The sequence below is a fragment of the Oncorhynchus gorbuscha genome, unplaced genomic scaffold (genome assembly GCF_021184085.1).
Source record: "Oncorhynchus gorbuscha isolate QuinsamMale2020 ecotype Even-year unplaced genomic scaffold, OgorEven_v1.0 Un_scaffold_739, whole genome shotgun sequence".
Classification (NCBI taxonomy): Eukaryota; Metazoa; Chordata; class Actinopteri; order Salmoniformes; family Salmonidae; genus Oncorhynchus; species Oncorhynchus gorbuscha.
The window spans coordinates 291,274-310,000 of NW_025745786.1; positions in this window are offsets into that span (position 1 = coordinate 291,274).

Genomic DNA, 18,727 nt, shown 5'->3' on the forward strand with positions numbered 1-18,727 from the left:
CTGCATTAAAGTGAATATGATGACATTCTCTGGGGGGGCTGCATTAAAGTGAATATGATGACATTTACTGGGGGGGCTGCATTAAAGTGAATATGATGACATTTACTGGGGGGGGGCTGCATTAAAGTGAATATGATGACATTTACTGGGGGGGCTGCATTAAAGTGAATATGATGACATTTACTGGGGGGCTGCATTAAAGTGAATATGATGACATTCTCTGGGGGGGGCTGCATTAAAGTGAATATGATGACATTCTCTGGGGGAGGCTGCATTAAAGTGAATATGATGACATTTACTGGGGGCTGCGTTAAAGTGAATATGATGACATTTACTGGGGGGGCTGCATTAAAGAGAATATGATGACATTTACTGGGGGGGCTGCATTAAAGTGAATATGATGACATTTACTGGGGGGGCTGCATTAAAGTGAATATGATGACATTTACTGGGAGGGGGGCTGCATTAAAGTGAATATGATGACATTTACTGGGGGGGAGGCTGCATTAAAGTGAATATGATGACATTCTCTGGGGGGGCCTGCATTAAAGTGAATATGATGACATTTACTGGGGGGGGCTGCATTAAAGTGAATATGATGACATTTACTGGGGGGGCTGCATTAAAGTGAATATGATGACATTTACTGGGGGGCTGCATTAAAGTGAATATGATGACATTTACTGGGGGGCTGCATTAAAGTGAATATGATGACATTCTCTGGGGGGCTGCATTAAAGTGAATATGATGACATTTACTGCCGAGGCGATGTAATTCCAGGAGCCAAATGGGATCAAATGGTGGAGAGGAGTGGAGCTGGACAGAGTGGAGGCAGGCTGGATGAGTCTGTGTTTATTGTGTGTAAAACCTGCCATCTAGTGGACAAGTCCGGTAAAGGGCTGTATTTTGACTGATTCAAATAACAGTTTGAAAATATGATTTAAGACTATTGGGTGTTATAGTTAAAGAGGGTTCAATGACATCACAAAGATATCAGATATTGATTCAATAACAATGACTCATCATCATTTCTGTACAGCACTTTGAGATATCAGCTGATGTACGAAGGGCTTTGAAAATACATTTGATTTGATTTGTTCTATCTAGATAGCGGGTCAATGATCAGGTTTCTTGGTCTCAGCATGACCTTCCTGTTGAAACAAAGGTTTAAAGAAAATGAAACCGACTAAATAAATTATCAGTTACTGTAAAACAGAGGATTGTTTTCAAGGACTGAACTAAACTAGTTAGTCCTCTGGGCCCTTGGTTAATAGTAGTGCACTATGTAGAAGACAGTGTGTCATTTAGACCTCTGGGCCCTTGGTTAATAGTAGTGCACTATGTAGAAGACAGTGTGTCATTTAGACCTCTGGGCCCTTGGTTAATAGTAGTGCACTATGTAGAAGACAGTGTGTCATTTAGACCTCTGGCCCTTGGTTAATAGTAGTGCACTATGTAGAAGACAGTGTGTCATTTAGACCTCTGGGCCCTTGGTTAATAGTAGTGCACTATGTAGAAGACAGTGTGTAATTTGGGACACACACATTCCTGGCAGTAGATCTGGGTCACATCTCTACATACTGTACCAGATGAGATGCACAGCACCACACAGCACCACACCACACAGCACGACACAGCACCACACAGCACCACACCACACAGCACCACACCACACAGCACCACACAGCACCACAACACACAGCACCACACCACACAGCACCACACAGCACCACACCACACAGCACCACACAGCACCACACCACACAGCACCACACCACACAGCACCACACAGCACCACACAGCACCACACAGCACCACACAGCACAGCACCACACCACACAGCACCACACAGCACCACACCACACAGCACCACACACCACACAGCACCACACAGCACCACACAGCACCACACAGCACCACACAGCACCACACAGCACCACACCACACAGCACCACACCACACAGCACCACACAGCACCACACCACACAGCACCACACAGCACCACACCACACAGCACCACACAGCACCACACAGCACCACACAGCACCACACAGCACCACACCACACAGCACCACACCACACAGCACCACACCACACAGCACCACACAGCACCACACAGCACCACACAGCACCACACAGCACCACACAGCACCACACCACACAGCACCACACAGCACCACACAGCACCACACAGCACCACACCACACAGCACCACACAGCACCACACAGAACCACACAGCACCACACCACACAGCACCACACAGCACCACACAGCACCACACAGCACCACACAGAACCACACAGCACCACACAGAACCACACAGCACCACACAGCACCACACAGCACCACACAGCACCACACCACACAGAACCACACAGCACCACACAGAACCACACAGCACCACACAGAACCACACAGCACCACACAGAACCACACAGCACCACACAGAACCACACAGCGCCACACAGAACCACACAGAACCACACAGAACCACACAGCACCACACAGCACCACACAGCACCACACAGAACCACACAGCACCACACAGAACCACACAGCACCACACAGCACCACACCACACAGCACCACACCACACAGCACCACACCACAATAGAGACAGTAGATCTAGTAGATCTAGCTGGTCTGTCATATTATAATAGAGACAGTAGATCTAACAGGTCTGTCATATTATAATAGAGACAGTAGATCTAACAGGTCTGTCATAATATAATAGAGACAGTATATTGAGCTGGTCTGTCATAATACAATAGAGACAGTAGATCTAGCTGGTCTGTCATAATATAATAGAGACAGTAGATCTAGCTGGTCTGTCATATTATAATAGAGACAGTAGATCTAACAGGTCTGTCATATTATAATAGAGACAGTAGATCTAGCTGGTCTGTCATAATATAATAGAGACAGTAGATCTAGCTGGTCTGTCATATTATAATAGAGACAGTAGATCTAACAGGTCTGTCATATTATAATAGAGACAGTAGATCTAGCTGGTCTGTCATAATATAATAGAGACAGTAGATCTAGCTGGTCTGTCATAATATAATAGAGACAGTAGATCTAGCTGGTCTGTCATATTATAATAAAGACAGTAGATCTAACAGGTCTGTCATATTATAATAGAGACAGTAGATCTAGCTGGTCTGTCATATTATAATAGAGACAGTAGATCTAGCTGGTCTGTCATAATATAATAGAGACAGTAGATCTAGCTGGTCTGTTATATTACAATTGAGACAGTAGATCTAGCTGGTCTGTCATAATATAATTGAGGCAGTATATCTAGCTGGTCTATCATAATATAATAGAGACAGTAGATCTAGCTGGTCTGTCATAATATAATAGAGACAGTAGATCTGGCTGGTCTGTCATATTATAATAGAGACAGTAGATCTAGCTGGTCTGTCACAATATAATAGAGACAGTAGATCTGGCTGGTCTGTCACAATATAATAGAGACAGTAGATCTGGCTGGTCTGTCACAATATAATAGAGACAGTAGATCTAGCTGGTCTTTCACAATATGATAGAGACAGTAGATCTGGCTGGTCCGGTTGCATGGGACCACGCAACCGTCATACCGCTCAGGAAGGAGACACGTTCTGTCTCCAAGAGATGAACGTACTTTCGTGCTAAAAGTGCAAATCAATCCCAGAACAACAGCAAAGGACCTTGTGAAGATGCTGGAGGAAACAGGAACAAAAGTATCTATATCCACAGTAAAACGAGTCCTATATCAACATAACCTCAAAGGCCACTCAGCAAGGAAGAAGCCACTGCTCCAAAACCGCCATAAAAAATCCAGACTTTGGTTTGTAACTGCACATTGGGACAAAGATCGTACTTTTTGGAGAAATGTCCTCCGGTCTGATGAAACAGAAATATAACTGTTTGGCCATAATGACCATCATTATGATTGGATGAAAAAGGGGGAGGCTTGCAAGCTGAAGAATACCATCCCAACTGTGAAGCACGGGGGTGGCAGCTTCATGTTGTGGGGGTGCTTTGCTGCAGGAGGGACTGGTGCACGTCACAAAATAGATGGCATCATGAGGATGGAAAATTATGTGGATATATTGAAGCAACATCTCAAGACATCAGTCAGGAAGTTAAAGCTTGGTCGCAAATGGGTCTTCCAAATGGACAATGACCCTAAGCATACTTCCAAAGTTGTGGCAAAATGGCTTAAGGACAACAAAGTCAAGGTATTGGAGTGGCCATCACAAAGCCCTGACCTCAATCCTATAGAAACATTTTGGGCAGAACTGAAAAAGCGTGTGCGAGCAAGGAGGCCTACAAACCAGTTACACCAGCTCTGTCAGGAGGAATGGGCCAGAATTCACCCAACTTATTGTGGGAAGCTTGTGGAAGGCAACCCGAAACGTTTGACCCAAGTTATTGTGGGAAGCTTGTGGAAGGCAACCCGAAACGTTTGACCCAAGTTATTGTGGGAAGCTTGTGGAAGGCTACCCGAAACGTTTGACCCAAGTTATTGTGGGAAGCTTGTGGAAGGCTACCCGAAACGTTTGACCCAAGTTAAACAATTTAAAGGCGACGCTACCAAATACTAACCGAGTGGCAGACCAGGGGGTTTGGTCAAGACTGTTACACGGATCAGACACGGACAGAGTCGGCTTCCAGGGGGTTTGGTCAAGACTGTTACACGGATCAGACACGGACAGAGTCGGCTTCCAGGGGGTTTGGTCAAGACTGTTACACGGATCAGACACGGACAGAGTCGGCTTCCAGGGGGTTTGGTCAAGACTGTTACACGGATCAGACACGGACAGAGTCGGCTTCCAGGGGGTTTGGTCAAGACTGTTACACGGATCAGACACGGACAGAGTCGGCTTCCAGGGGTTTGGTCAAGACTGTTACACGGATCAGACACGGACAGAGTCGGCTTCCAGGGGGTTTGGTCAAGACTGTTACACGGATCAGACACGGACAGAGTCGGCTTCCAGGGGTTTGGTCAAGACTGTTACACGGATCAGACACGGACAGAGTCGGCTTCCAGGGGTTTGGTCAAGACTGTTACACGGATCAGACACGGACAGAGTCGGCTTCCAGGGGTTTGGTCAAGACTGTTACACGGATCAGACACGGACAGAGTCGGCTTCCAGGGGTTTGGTCAAGACTGTTACACGGATCAGACACGGACAGAGTCGGCTTCCAGGGGTTTGGTCAAGACTGTTACACGGATCAGACACGGACAGAGTCGGCTTCCAGGGGGTTTGGTCAAGACTGTTACACGGATCAGACACGGACAGAGTCGGCTTCCAGGGGGTTTGGTCAAGACTGTTACACGGATCAGACACGGACAGAGTCGGCTTCCAGGGGGTTTGGTCAAGACTGTTACACGGATCAGACACGGACAGAGTCGGCTTCCAGGGGGTTTGGTCAAGACTGTTACACGGATCAGACACGGACAGAGTCGGCTTCCAGGGGTTTGGTCAAGACTGTTACACGGATCAGACACGGACAGAGTCGGCTTCCAGGGGGTTTGGTCAAGACTGTTACGGATCAGACACGGACAGAGTCGGCTTCCAGGGGTTTGGTCAAGACTGTTACACGGATCAGACACGGACAGAGTCGGCTTCCAGGGGGGTTTGGTCAAGACTGTTACACGGATCAGACACGGACAGAGTCGGCTTCCAGGGGGTTTGGTCAAGACTGTTACACGGATCAGACACGGACAGAGTCGGCTTCCAGGGGGTTTGGTCAAGACTGTTACACGGATCAGACACGGACAGAGTCGGCTTCCAGGGTGTTTATTTCAATAATAAATCAACACGATAGGACAGGTCCTATGAGACCCTCTCCGGGACACCGTACTTCTGGGCTCCGGTATCTGTATCCTGACGGGCACAAAAACTGAACTCCCTCCTCATACCTCTGCAACCGCCTTCAACTATACGGGAGTCCTTTCCTCCTCCAGTCTCTCTCCTGTGCCCTTCTGGGAGCTTTATGGGCCTTGTACAGCTGGTAAGCAATCAGCCCCAGTTCGTCCTGGCCGGAGAGCCCGTCGAGACCTGGCACGTCCAGCAGAGGGAGACAGACTCCGTCTGTCAACAGGCCTCGACGAGTCTCCCCCTGGTGGCCGACCTGCTGTACGCCACGGGCCATGATATATGATAATAATAATAGATGGCATCATGAGGAGGCCTCGACGAGTCTCCCCCTGGTGGCCGACCTGCTGTACGCCACGGCCATGATATATGATAATAATAATAGATGGCATCATGAGGAGGCCTCGACGAGTCTCCCCCTGGTGGCCGACCTGCTGTACGCCACAGTACGTAAACTTCTGACCCACTGGGAATGTGATGAAAGAAATAAAAGCTGAAATAAATAATTCTCTCTACTATTATTCTGACATTTCACATTCTTAAAATAAAGTGGTGATCCTAACTGACCTAAGACAGGGATTAAATGTCAGGAATTGTGAAAAACTGAGTTTAAATGTATTTGGCTAAGGTGTATGTAAACTTCAGACTTCAACTGTATATGCTGAGACCTATATGCTGTAGGAGAGACTGTCCACCCCTACAGTAGATAGATCTTATTGTCCTGTTAGTGAGAGACTGTCCACTGTCCTGTTAGTGAGAGACTGTCCACTGTCCTGTTAGTGAGAGACTGTCCACTGTCCTGTTAGTGAGAGACTGTCCACTGTCCTGTTAGTGAGAGACTGTCCAACCCTACAGTAGATAGATCTTATTGTCCTGTTAGTGAGAGACTGTCCACTGTCCTGTTAGTGAGAGACTGTCCACTGTCCTGTTAGTGAGAGACTGTCCACTGTCCTGTTAGTGAGAGACTGTCCACTGTCCTGTTAGTGTGAGACTGCCCACTGTCCTGTTAGTGAGAGACTGTCCATTGTCCTGTTAGTGAGAGACTGTCCACTGTCCTGTTAGTGAGAGAATGTCCACTGTCCTGTTAGTGTGAGACTGCCCACTGTCCTGTTAGTGAGAGACTGTCCACTGTCCTGTTAGTGAGAGACTGTCCACTGTCCTGTTAGTGAGAGACTGTCCACTGTCCTGTTAGTGAGAGACTGTCCACTGTCCTGTTAGTGAGAGACTGTCTACTGTCCTGTTAGTGAGAGACTGTCCACTGTCCTGTTAGTGAGAGACTGTCCACTGTCCTGTTAGTGAGAGACTGTCTACTGTCCTGTTAGTGTGAGACTGTCCACCCCTACAGTAGATAGATCCTATTGTCCTGTTAGTGAGAGACTGTCCACTGTCCTGTTAGTGAGAGACTGTCCACTGTCCTGTTAGTGAGAGACTGTCTACTGTCCTGTTAGTGAGAGACTGTCCACTGTCCTGTTAGTGAGAGACTGTCTACTGTCCTGTTAGTGAGAGACTGTCCACTGTCCTGTTAGTGAGAGACTGTCTACTGTCCTGTTAGTGAGAGACTGTCCACTGTCCTGTTAGTGAGAGACTGTCTACTGTCCTGTTAGTGAGAGACTGTCCACTGTCCTGTTAGTGAGAGACTGTCCACTGTCCTGTTAGTGAGAGACTGTCCACTGTCCTGTTAGTGAGAGACTGTCTACTGTCCTGTTAGTGAGAGACTGTCCACTGTCCTGTTAGTGTGAGACTGCCCACTGTCCTGTTAGTGAGAGACTGTCTACTGTCCTGTTAGTGTGAGACTGTCCACCCCTACAGTAGATAGATCTTATTGTCCTGTTAGTGAGAGACTGTCCACTGTCCTGTTAGTGAGAGACTGTCCACTGTCCTGTTAGTGAGAGACTGTCTACTGTCCTGTTAGTGAGAGACTGTCCACTGTCCTGTTAGTGAGAGACTGTCTACTGTCCTGTTAGTGAGAGACTGTCCACTGTCCTGTTAGTGAGAGACTGTCTACTGTCCTGTTAGTGAGAGACTGTCCACTGTCCTGTTAGTGAGAGACTGTCTACTGTCCTGTTAGTGAGAGACTGTCCACTGTCCTGTTAGTGAGAGACTGTCCACTGTCCTGTTAGTGAGAGACTGTCCACTGTCCTGTTAGTGAGAGACTGTCTACTGTCCTGTTAGTGAGAGACTGTCCACTGTCCTGTTAGTGTGAGACTGCCCACTGTCCTGTTAGTGAGAGACTGTCCACTGTCCTGTTAGTGAGAGACTGTCCACTGTCCTGTTAGTGAGAGACTGTCCACTGTCCTGTTAGTGAGAGACTGTCCACTGTCCTGTTAGTGAGAGACTGTCTACTGTCCTGTTAGTGAGAGACTGTCCACTGTCCTGTTAGTGTGAGACTGCCCACTGTCCTGTTAGTGAGAGACTGTCCACTGTCCTGTTAGTGAGAGACTGTCCACTGTCCTGTTAGTGAGAGACTGTCCACTGTCCTGTTAGTGAGAGACTGTCCACTGTCCTGTTAGTGAGAGACTGTCCACTGTCCTGTTAGTGAGAGACTGTCCACTGTCCTGTTAGTGAGAGACTGTCCACTGTCCTGTTAGTGAGAGACTGTCCACTGTCCTGTTAGTGAGGGACTGTCCACTGTCCTGTTAGTGAGGGACTGTCCACTGTCCTGTTAGTGAGAGACTGTCCACTGTCCTGTTAGTGAGAGACTGTCCACTGTCCTGTTAGTGAGGGACTGTCCACTGTCCTGTTAGTGAGAGACTGTCCACCCCTACCGCAGGCACTGAGACAAATAACACATTGAGTGTTCTTCCCAAATGGCACCCTATTCCCTATGTAGTGCACTACTTTTTCACCAGGGCCCTGTAAAAAGTAGTGTAGTATATAAGGATTTGGGAGGCGTTTGGGGAGCAGACGTTGAATGTCCATCCCAGGCCTTCGTATCTCATCATGATATGGAAACAATGGCTCTATTATCACGATGAGCAGAAGGGAAGGTTGCTGTGTGTGTGTGTGTGTGTGTGTGTGTGTGTGTGTGTGTGTGTGTGTGTGTGTGTGTGTGTGTGTGTGTGTGTGTGTGTGTGTGTGTGTGTGTGTGTGTGTGTGTGTGTGTGTGTGTGTGTGTGTGTGTGTGTGTGTGTGTGTGTGTGTGTGTGTGTGTGTGTGTGTGTGTGTGTGTGTGTGTGTGCTGCAATAGTCTATTTGATCTCAATAGTGTTGTTGTGGGAGTTGTAACAGTCCTAAGTGATATACAGGGGGTCCCCAATGGGTTGCATGGCAGGAGGCTGGGTGTGTGTGTGGGGGCAGCTATCTGGTCTGTGTCTCCATTCTCTCCTGCTCTCTCTCTCTTAGTGTACCTCGGCAACACACGTCTGATGTTGAAACAAGCTGATGGTGTGATGTTGTGACGTTTTGGGAGGTTTTTACTTTGCTAAAGTCAACTGGCACGTTATCAAACGTTGCTTCAGAACTGTGGGGTCAAACAACAAGTTTACTGGATAACGGCAAATAACTAATAAAGACAAGATGACACTAACCAAGAAAATAATCCTATATTTGTCCCTGGAGTGGTGTGCTTTCTGTCCTCGCCGTTAGACACAGAAGATAGACTCTGGGCCCTGTGGGCCGTTGTGGCCGAGACAAGGCTCCTTACTCAACCTACAGAAGGTCAGCATAGTGCAGGCCGAGAGGTTAGATAAATCCTGCCTTAGACAGGAGCACTCACTCTGGGCCCTGTGGGCCGTTGTGGCAGGGACAAGGCTCCTTACTCAACCTACAGGAGGTAGAATAAGGGTTGTGATTTGAGACTCAGCCGACGCTGAAGCTGTTCAGAGTTCAGAGTTTAACAGAGGAGCTGCTGGGCTTGTAGAGGAGAACAGCACGCACAAACTCATCCCTCTCTGTCCCACTCATCCCTCTCTCTCCCTCTCTGTGATGAGACAGGACACAGAGGAGCTGCTGGGCTTGTAGAGGAGAACAGCACGGACAAACTCATCCCTCTCTGTCCCTCTCTGTGATGAGACAGGACACAGAGGAGCTGCTGGGCTTGTAGAGGAGAACAGCACGCACAAACTCATCCCTCTCTGTCCCTCTCTGTGATGAGACAGGACACAGAGGAGCTGCTGGGCTTGTAGAGGAGAGCAGCACGGACAAACTCATCCCTCTCTGTCCCTCTCGGGGACGAGACAGGACAGAGAGGAGCTGCTGGGCTTGTAGAGGAGAGCAGCACGGACAAACTCATCCCTCTCTGTCCCTCTCGGGGACGAGACAGGACAGAGAGGAGCTGCTGGGCTTGTAGAGGAGAGCAGCACGGACAAACTCATCCCTCATTCTCCCTCTCATCCCTCTCTCTCCCTCTCTGTGATGGTGCGGTCCAAAATCATCTCCAGGCCATCTGGACACAGTGGAGAGGGAGGGCAGGCCATCTGGACACAGTGGAGAGGACAGGCATATCTGGACACAGTGGAGAGAGTCCTTCTGTAGCTCAGTTGGTAGAGCATGGCGCTTGTAACGCCAGGGTAGTGGGTTCGATCCCCGGGACCACCCATACGTAGAATGTATGCACACATGACTGTAAGTCGCTTTGGATAAAAGCGTCTGCTAAATGGCATATATTATTATTATTATAGAGAGGGCAGGCCATCTGGACACAGTGGAGAGGACAGGCCATCTGGACACAGTGGAGAGGAGGCCATCTGGACACAGGCCATCTGGACACAGTGGAGAGGACAGGCCATCTGGACACAGTGGAGAGGACAGGCCATCTGGACACAGTGGAGAGAGAGGGCAGGCCATCTGGACACAGTGGGAGAGGACAGGCCATCTGGACACAGTGGAGAGGACAGGCCATCTGGACACAGTGGAGAGGACAGGCCATCTGGACACAGTGGAGAGGACAGGCCATCTGGACACAGTGGAGAGGACAGGCCATCTGGACACAGTGGAGAGGGCAGGCCATCTGGACACAGTGGAGAGAGAGGGCAGGCCATCTGGACACAGTGGAGAGGACAGGCCATCTGGACACAGTGGAGAGAGAGGACAGGCCATCTGGACACAGTGGAGAGAGAGGGCAGGCCATCTGGACACAGTGGAGAGGACAGGCCATCTGGACACAGTGGAGAGAGAGGGCAGGCCATCTGGACACAGTGGAGAGAGAGGACAGGCCATCTGGACACAGTGGAGAGGGCAGGCCATCTGGACACAGTGGAGAGAGAGGACAGGCCATCTGGACACAGTGGAGAGGGAAGGCCATCTGGACACAGTGGAGAGAGAGGGCAGGCCATCTGGACACAGTGGAGAGGACAGGCCATCTGGACACAGTGGAGAGAGAGGGCAGGCCATCTGGACACAGTGGAGAGAGAGGACAGGCCATCTGGACACAGTGGAGAGGGCAGGCCATCTGGACACAGTGGAGAGGACAGGCCATCTGGACACAGTGGAGAGGACAGGCCATCTGGACACAGTGGAGAGGGCAGGCCATCTGGACACAGTGGAGAGGGCAGGCCATCTGGACACAGTGGAGAGGGCAGGCCATCTGGACACAGTGGAGAGGACAGGCCATCTGGACACAGTGGAGAGAGAGGGCAGGCCATCTGGACACAGTGGAGAGCAGCCATCTGGACACAGTGGGAGAGAGGACAGGCCATCTGGACACAGTGGAGAGAGAGGGCAGGCCATCTGGACACAGTGGAGAGAGAGGGCAGGCCATCTGGACACAGTGGAGAGAGAGGGCAGGCCATCTGGACACAGTGGGAGAGAGGGCAGGCCATCTGGACACAGTGGAGAGAGAGGGCAGGCCATCTGGACACAGTGGAGAGAGAGGGCAGGCCATCTGGACACAGTGGAGAGAGAGGGCAGGCCATCTGGACACAGTGGAGAGAGAGGGCAGGCCATCTGGACACAGTGGAGAGGACAGGCCATCTGGACACAGTGGAGAGGGCAGGCCATCTGGACACAGTGGAGAGAGAGGGCAGGCCATCTGGACACAGTGGAGAGAGAGGGCAGGCCATCTGGACACAGTGGAGAGAGAGGGCAGGCCATCTGGACACAGTGGAGAGAGAGGGCAGGCCATCTGGACACAGTGGAGAGAGAGGGCAGGCCATCTGGACACAGTGGAGAGAGAGGGCAGGCCATCTGGACACAGTGGAGAGAGAGGGCAGGCCATCTGGACACAGTGGAGAGAGAGGACAGGCCATCTGGACACAGTGGAGAGGGCAGGCCATCTGGACACAGTGGAGAGGACAGGCCATCTGGACACAGTGGAGAGGACAGGCCATCTGGACACAGTGGAGAGGGCAGGCCATCTGGACACAGTGGAGAGGGCAGGCCATCTGGACACAGTGGAGAGGGCAGGCCATCTGGACACAGTGGAGAGGACAGGCCATCTGGACACAGTGGAGAGGACAGGCCATCTGGACACAGTGGAGAGAGAGGGCAGGCCATCTGGACACAGTGGAGAGAGAGGACAGGCCATCTGGACACAGTGGAGAGAGAGGGCAGGCCATCTGGACACAGTGGAGAGAGAGGGCAGGCCATCTGGACACAGTGGAGAGAGAGGGCAGGCCATCTGGACACAGTGGAGAGAGAGGGCAGGCCATCTGGACACAGTGGAGAGAGGGCAGGCCATCTGGACACAGTGGAGAGAGAGGGCAGGCCATCTGGACACAGTGGAGAGAGAGGGCAGGCCATCTGGACACAGTGGAGAGAGAGGGCAGGCCATCTGGACACAGTGGAGAGGACAGGCCATCTGGACACAGTGGAGAGGGCAGGCCATCTGGACACAGTGGAGAGAGAGGGCAGGCCATCTGGACACAGTGGAGAGAGAGGGCAGGCCATCTGGACACAGTGGAGAGAGGGCAGGCCATCTGGACACAGTGGAGAGAGAGGGCAGGCCATCTGGACACAGTGGAGAGAGAGGGCAGGCCATCTGGACACAGTGGAGAGAGAGGGCAGGCCATCTGGACACAGTGGAGAGGGCAGGCCATCTGAACACAGTGGAGAGAGAGGGCAGGCCATCTGGACACAGTGGAGAGAGAGGGCAGGCCATCTGGACACAGTGGAGAGGGCAGGCCATCTGGACACAATGCAGGTTTGAGAGAAATGACCTGAATGCATGAATGCAAGGGGCTGATATAGTGCACTAAAATAGATAATAGGGTGCCCTTTGGGATGCTGCTATCTCCTGAGTGTCTTACAGGGCAGTTAGGGTCATGGTTATCCCCTGTTAGAGGGCAGTTAGGGTCATGGTTATCCCCTGTTACAGGGCAGTTAGGGTCATGGTTATCCCCTGTTAGAGGGCAGTTAGGGTCATGGTATCTCCTGTTACAGGGCGGTTAGGGTCATGGTTATCCCCTGAGTTTGTTACAAGGCAGTTAGGGTCATGGTTATCCCCTGTTACAGGGCAGTTAGGGTCATGGTTATCCCCTGTTACAGGGCAGTTAGGGTCATGGTTATCCCCTGTTACAGGGCAGTTAGGGTCATGGTTATCCCCTGTTACAGGGCAGTTAGGGTCATGGTTATCCCCTGTTACAGGGCAGTTAGGGTCATGGTTATCCCCTGTTACAGGGCAGTTAGGGTCATGGTTATCCCCTGTTACAGGGCAGTTAGGGTCATGGTTATCCCCTGTTACAGGGCAGTTAGGGTCATGGTTATCCCCTGTTACAGGGCAGTTAGGGTCATGGTTATCCCCTGTTAGAGGGCAGTTAGGGTCATGGTTATCCCCTGTTACAGGGCAGTTAGGGTCATGGTTATCCCCTGTTAGAGGGCAGTTAGGGTCATGGTTATCTCCTGTTACAGGGCAGTTAGGGTCATGGTTATCCCCTGTTACAGGGCAGTTAGGGTCATGGTTATCTCCTGTTACAGGGCAGTTAGGGTCATGGTTATCTCCTGTTACAGGGCAGTTAGGGTCATGGTTATCTCCTGTTACAGGGCAGTTAGGGTCATGGTTATCCCCTGTTACAGGGCGGTTAGGGTCATGGTTATCCCCTGTTACAGGGCAGTTAGGGTCATGGTTATCCCCTGTTACAGGGCAGTTAGGGTCATGGTTATCCCCTGTTACAGGGTGGTTAGGGTCATGGTTATCTCCTGAGTGTCTAACAGGGCGGTTAGGGTCATGGTTATCTCCTGTTACAGGGTGGTTAGGGTCATGGTTATCTCCTGTTACAGGGCGGTTAGGGTCATGGTATCTCCTGTTACAGGGCAGTTAGGGTCATGGTATCTCCTGTTACAGGGCAGTTAGGGTCATGGTTATCTCCTGTTACAGGGTGGTTAGGGTCATGGTTATCTCCTGTTACAGGGCGGTTAGGGTCATGGTTATCCCCTGTTAGAGGGTGGTTAGGGTCATGGTTACCCCTGTTAGAGGGCGGTTAGGGTCATGGTTATCTCCTGTTACAGGGCAGTTATGGTCATGGTTATCCCCTGAGTTTGTTACAAGGCAGTTAGGGTCATGGTTATCCCCTGTTACAGGGCAGTTAGGGTCATGGTTATCCCCTGTTAGAGGGCAGTTAGGGTCATGGTTATCCCCTGAGTTTGTTACAAGGCAGTTAGGGTCATGGTTATCCCCTGTTAGAGGGCAGTTAGGGTCATGGTTATCCCCTGAGTTTGTTACAAGGCAGTTAGGGTCATGGTTATCCCCTGTTACAGGGCAGTTAGGGTCATGGTTATCTCCTGTTACAGGGCAGTTAGGGTCATGGTTATCTCCTGTTACAGGGCAGTTAGGGTCATGGTTATCCCCTGTTAGAGGGCAGTTAGGGTCATGGTTATCCCCTGTTACAGGGCAGTTAGGGTCATGGTTATCTCCTGTTACAGGGCAGTTAGGGTCATGGTTATCCCCTGTTAGAGGGCAGTTAGGGTCATGGTTATCCCCTGAGTTTGTTACAAGGCAGTTAGGGTCATGGTTATCTCCTGTTAGAGGGCAGTTAGGGTCATGGTTATCCCCTGTTAGAGGGCAGTTAGGGTCATGGTATCTCCTGTTACAGGGCAGTTAGGGTCATGGTTATCTCCTGTTAGAGGGCAGTTAGGGGCATGGTTATCTCCTGTTACAGGGCAGTTAGGGTCATGGTATCTCCTGTTACAGGGCAGTTAGGGTCATGGTTATCCCCTGTTAGAGGGCAGTTAGGGTCATGGTATCTCCTGTTACAGGGCGGTTAGGGTCATGGTTATCCCCTGAGTTTGTTACAAGGCAGTTAGGGTCATGGTTATCCCCTGTTACAGGGCAGTTAGGGTCATGGTTATCCCCTGTTACAGGGCAGTTAGGGTCATGGTTATCCCCTGTTACAGGGCAGTTAGGGTCATGGTTATCCCCTGTTAGAGGGCAGTTAGGGTCATGGTTATCCCCTGTTACAGGGCAGTTAGGGTCATGGTTATCCCCTGTTAGAGGGCAGTTAGGGTCATGGTTATCCCCTGTTACAGGGCAGTTAGGGTCATGGTTATCCCCTGTTACAGGGCAGTTAGGGTCATGGTTATCTCCTGTTACAGGGCAGTTAGGGTCATGGTTATCCCCTGTTAGAGGGCAGTTAGGGTCATGGTTATCTCCTGTTACAGGGCAGTTAGGGTCATGGTATCTCCTGTTACAGGGCAGTTAGGGTCATGGTTATCCCCTGTTACAGGGCGGTTAGGATCATGGTTATCCCCTGTTACAGGGCAGTTAGGGTCATGGTTATCCCCTGTTAGAGGGCAGTTAGGGTCATGGTTATCTCCTGTTACAGGGCAGTTAGGGTCATGGTATCTCCTGTTACAGGGCAGTTAGGGTCATGGTTATCTCCTGTTACAGGGCGGTTAGGGTCATGGTTATCCCCTGTTACAGGGTGGTTAGGGTCATGGTTATCTCCTGAGTGTCTAACAGGGCGGTTAGGGTCATGGTTATCTCCTGTTACAGGGTGGTTAGGGTCATGGTTATCTCCTGTTACAGGGTGGTTAGGGTCATGGTTATCCCCTGTTAGAGGGCAGTTAGGGTCATGGTTATCCCCTGTTACAAGGCAGTTAGGGTCATGGTTATCCCCTGTTAGAGGGCAGTTAGGGTCATGGTATCTCCTGTTACAGGGCGGTTAGGGTCATGGTTATCCCCTGAGTTTGTTACAAGGCAGTTAGGGTCATGGTTATCCCCTGTTACAGGGCAGTTAGGGTCATGGTTATCCCCTGTTAGAGGGCAGTTAGGGTCATGGTTATCCCCTGTTAGAGGGCAGTTAGGGTCATGGTTATCCCCTGTTACAGGGCAGTTAGGGTCATGGTTATCCCCTGTTACAGGGCAGTTAGGGTCATGGTTATCCCCTGTTAGAGGGCAGTTAGGGTCATGGTTATCTCCTGTTACAGGGCAGTTAGGGTCATGGTATCTCCTGTTACAGGGCAGTTAGGGTCATGGTTATCCCCTGTTACAGGGCAGTTAGGGTCATGGTTATCCCCTGTTACAGGGCAGTTAGGGTCATGGTTATCCCCTGTTACAGGGCAGTTAGGGTCATGGTTATCCCCTGTTACAGGGCAGTTAGGGTCATGGTTATCCCCTGTTACAGGGTGGTTAGGGTCATGGTTATCTCCTGTTACAGGGCAGTTAGGGTCATGGTTATCTCCTGTTACAGGGCAGTTAGGGTCATGGTTATCTCCTGTTACAGGGCAGTTAGGGTCATGGTATCTCCTGTTACAGGGCAGTTAGGGTCATGGTTATCTCCTGTTACAGGGCGGTTAGGGTCATGGTTATCCCCTGTTACAGGGTGGTTAGGGTCATGGTTATCTCCTGAGTGTCTAACAGGGCGGTTAGGGTCATGGTTATCTCCTGTTACAGGGTGGTTAGGGTCATGGTTATCCCCTGTTAGAGGGTGGTTAGGGTCATGGTTACCCCTGTTAGAGGGCGGTTAGGGTCATGGTTATCTCCTGTTACAGGGCAGTTATGGTCATGGTTATCCCCTGTTACAGGGCAGTTAGGGTCATGGTTATCTCCTGTTACAGGGCAGTTAGGGGCATGGTTATCTCCTGTTACAGGGCGGTTAGGGGCATGGTTATCTCCTGTTACAGGGCAGTTAGGGTCATGGTTATCTCCTGTTACAGGGCAGTTAGGGTCATGGTTATCCCCTGTTACAGGGCAGTTAGGGTCATGGTTATCCCCTGTTACAGGGCAGTTAGGGTCATGGTTATCCCCTGAGTTTGTTACAAGGCAGTTAGGGTCATGGTTATCCCCTGAGTTTGTTACAAGGCAGTTAGGGTCATGGTTATCTCCTGTTACAGGGCGGTTAGGGTCATGGTTATCTCCTGTTACAAGGCAGTTAGGGTCATGGTTATCTCCTGTTACAGGGCAGTTAGGGTCATGGTTATCCCCTGTTACAAGGCAGTTAGGGTCATGGTTATCTCCTGTTACAAGGCAGTTAGGGTCATGGTTATCTCCTGTTACAGGGCAGTTAGGGTCATGGTTATCCCCTGTTACAGGGCAGTTAGGGTCATGGTTATCCCCTGTTACAGGGTGGTTAGGGTCATGGTTATCTCCTGTTACAGGGCAGTTAGGGTCATGGTATCTCCTGTTACAGGGCAGTTAGGGTCATGGTTATCCCCTGTTACAGGGCAGTTAGGGTCATGGTATCTCCTGTTACAGGGCAGTTAGGGTCATGGTTATCTCCTGTTACAGGGCGGTTAGGGTCATGGTTATCTCCTGTTACAGGGCAGTTAGGGTCATGGTTATCCCCTGTTACAGGGTGGTTAGGGTCATGGTTATCTCCTTAGTGTCTAACAGGGCGGTTAGGGGCATGGTTATCTCCTGTTACAGGGCAGTTAGGGTCATGGTTATCTCCTGTTACAGGGCAGTTAGGGTCATGGTTATCTCCTGTTACAGGGCAGTTAGGGTCATGGTTATCTCCTGTTACAGGGCAGTTAGGGTCATGGTATCTCCTGTTACAGGGCAGTTAGGGTCATGGTATCTCCTATTACAGGGCAGTTAGGGTCATGGTTATCTCCTGTTACAGGGCGGTTAGGGTCATGGTTATCCCCTGTTACAGGGTGGTTAGGGTCATGGTTATCTCCTGTTACAGGGCAGTTAGGGTCATGGTATCTCCTGTTACAGGGCAGTTAGGGTCATGGTTATCTCCTGTTACAGGGCGGTTAGGGTCATGGTTATCTCCTGTTACAGGGCAGTTAGGGTCATGGTTATCTCCTGTTACAGGGCAGTTAGGGTCATGGTTATCCCCTGTTACAGGGCAGTTAGGGTCATGGTTATCCCCTGTTACAGGGTGGTTAGGGTCATGGTTATCTCCTTAGTGTCTAACAGGGCGGTTAGGGGCATGGTTATCTCCTGTTACAGGGCAGTTAGGGTCATGGTTATCTCCTGTTACAGGGCAGTTAGGGTCATGGTTATCTCCTGTTACAGGGCAGTTAGGGTCATGGTTATCTCCTGTTACAGGGCAGTTAGGGTCATGGTATCTCCTGTTACAGGGCAGTTAGGGTCATGGTTATCCCCTGTTACAGGGTGGTTAGGGTCATGGTTATCCCCTGTTACAGGGCAGTTAGGGTCATGGTTATCTCCTGTTACAGGGCAGTTAGGGTCATGGTATCTCCTGTTACAAGGCAGTTAGGGTCATGGTTATCTCCTGAGTTTGTTACAAGGCAGTTAGGGTCATGGTTATCCCCTGTTACAGGGCAGTTAGGGTCATGGTTATCCCCTGTTACAGGGCGGTTAGGGTCATGGTTATCCCCTGTTACAGGGTGGTTAGGGTCATGGTTATCCCCTGTTACAGGGTGGTTAGGGTCATGGTTATCCCCTGTTAGAGGGCAGTTAGGGTCATGGTTATCCCCTGTTAGAGGGCAGTTAGGGTCATGGTTATCTCCTTAGTGTCTAACAGGGCGGTTAGGGTCATGGTTATCTCCTGTTACAGGGCGGTTAGGGTCATGGTTA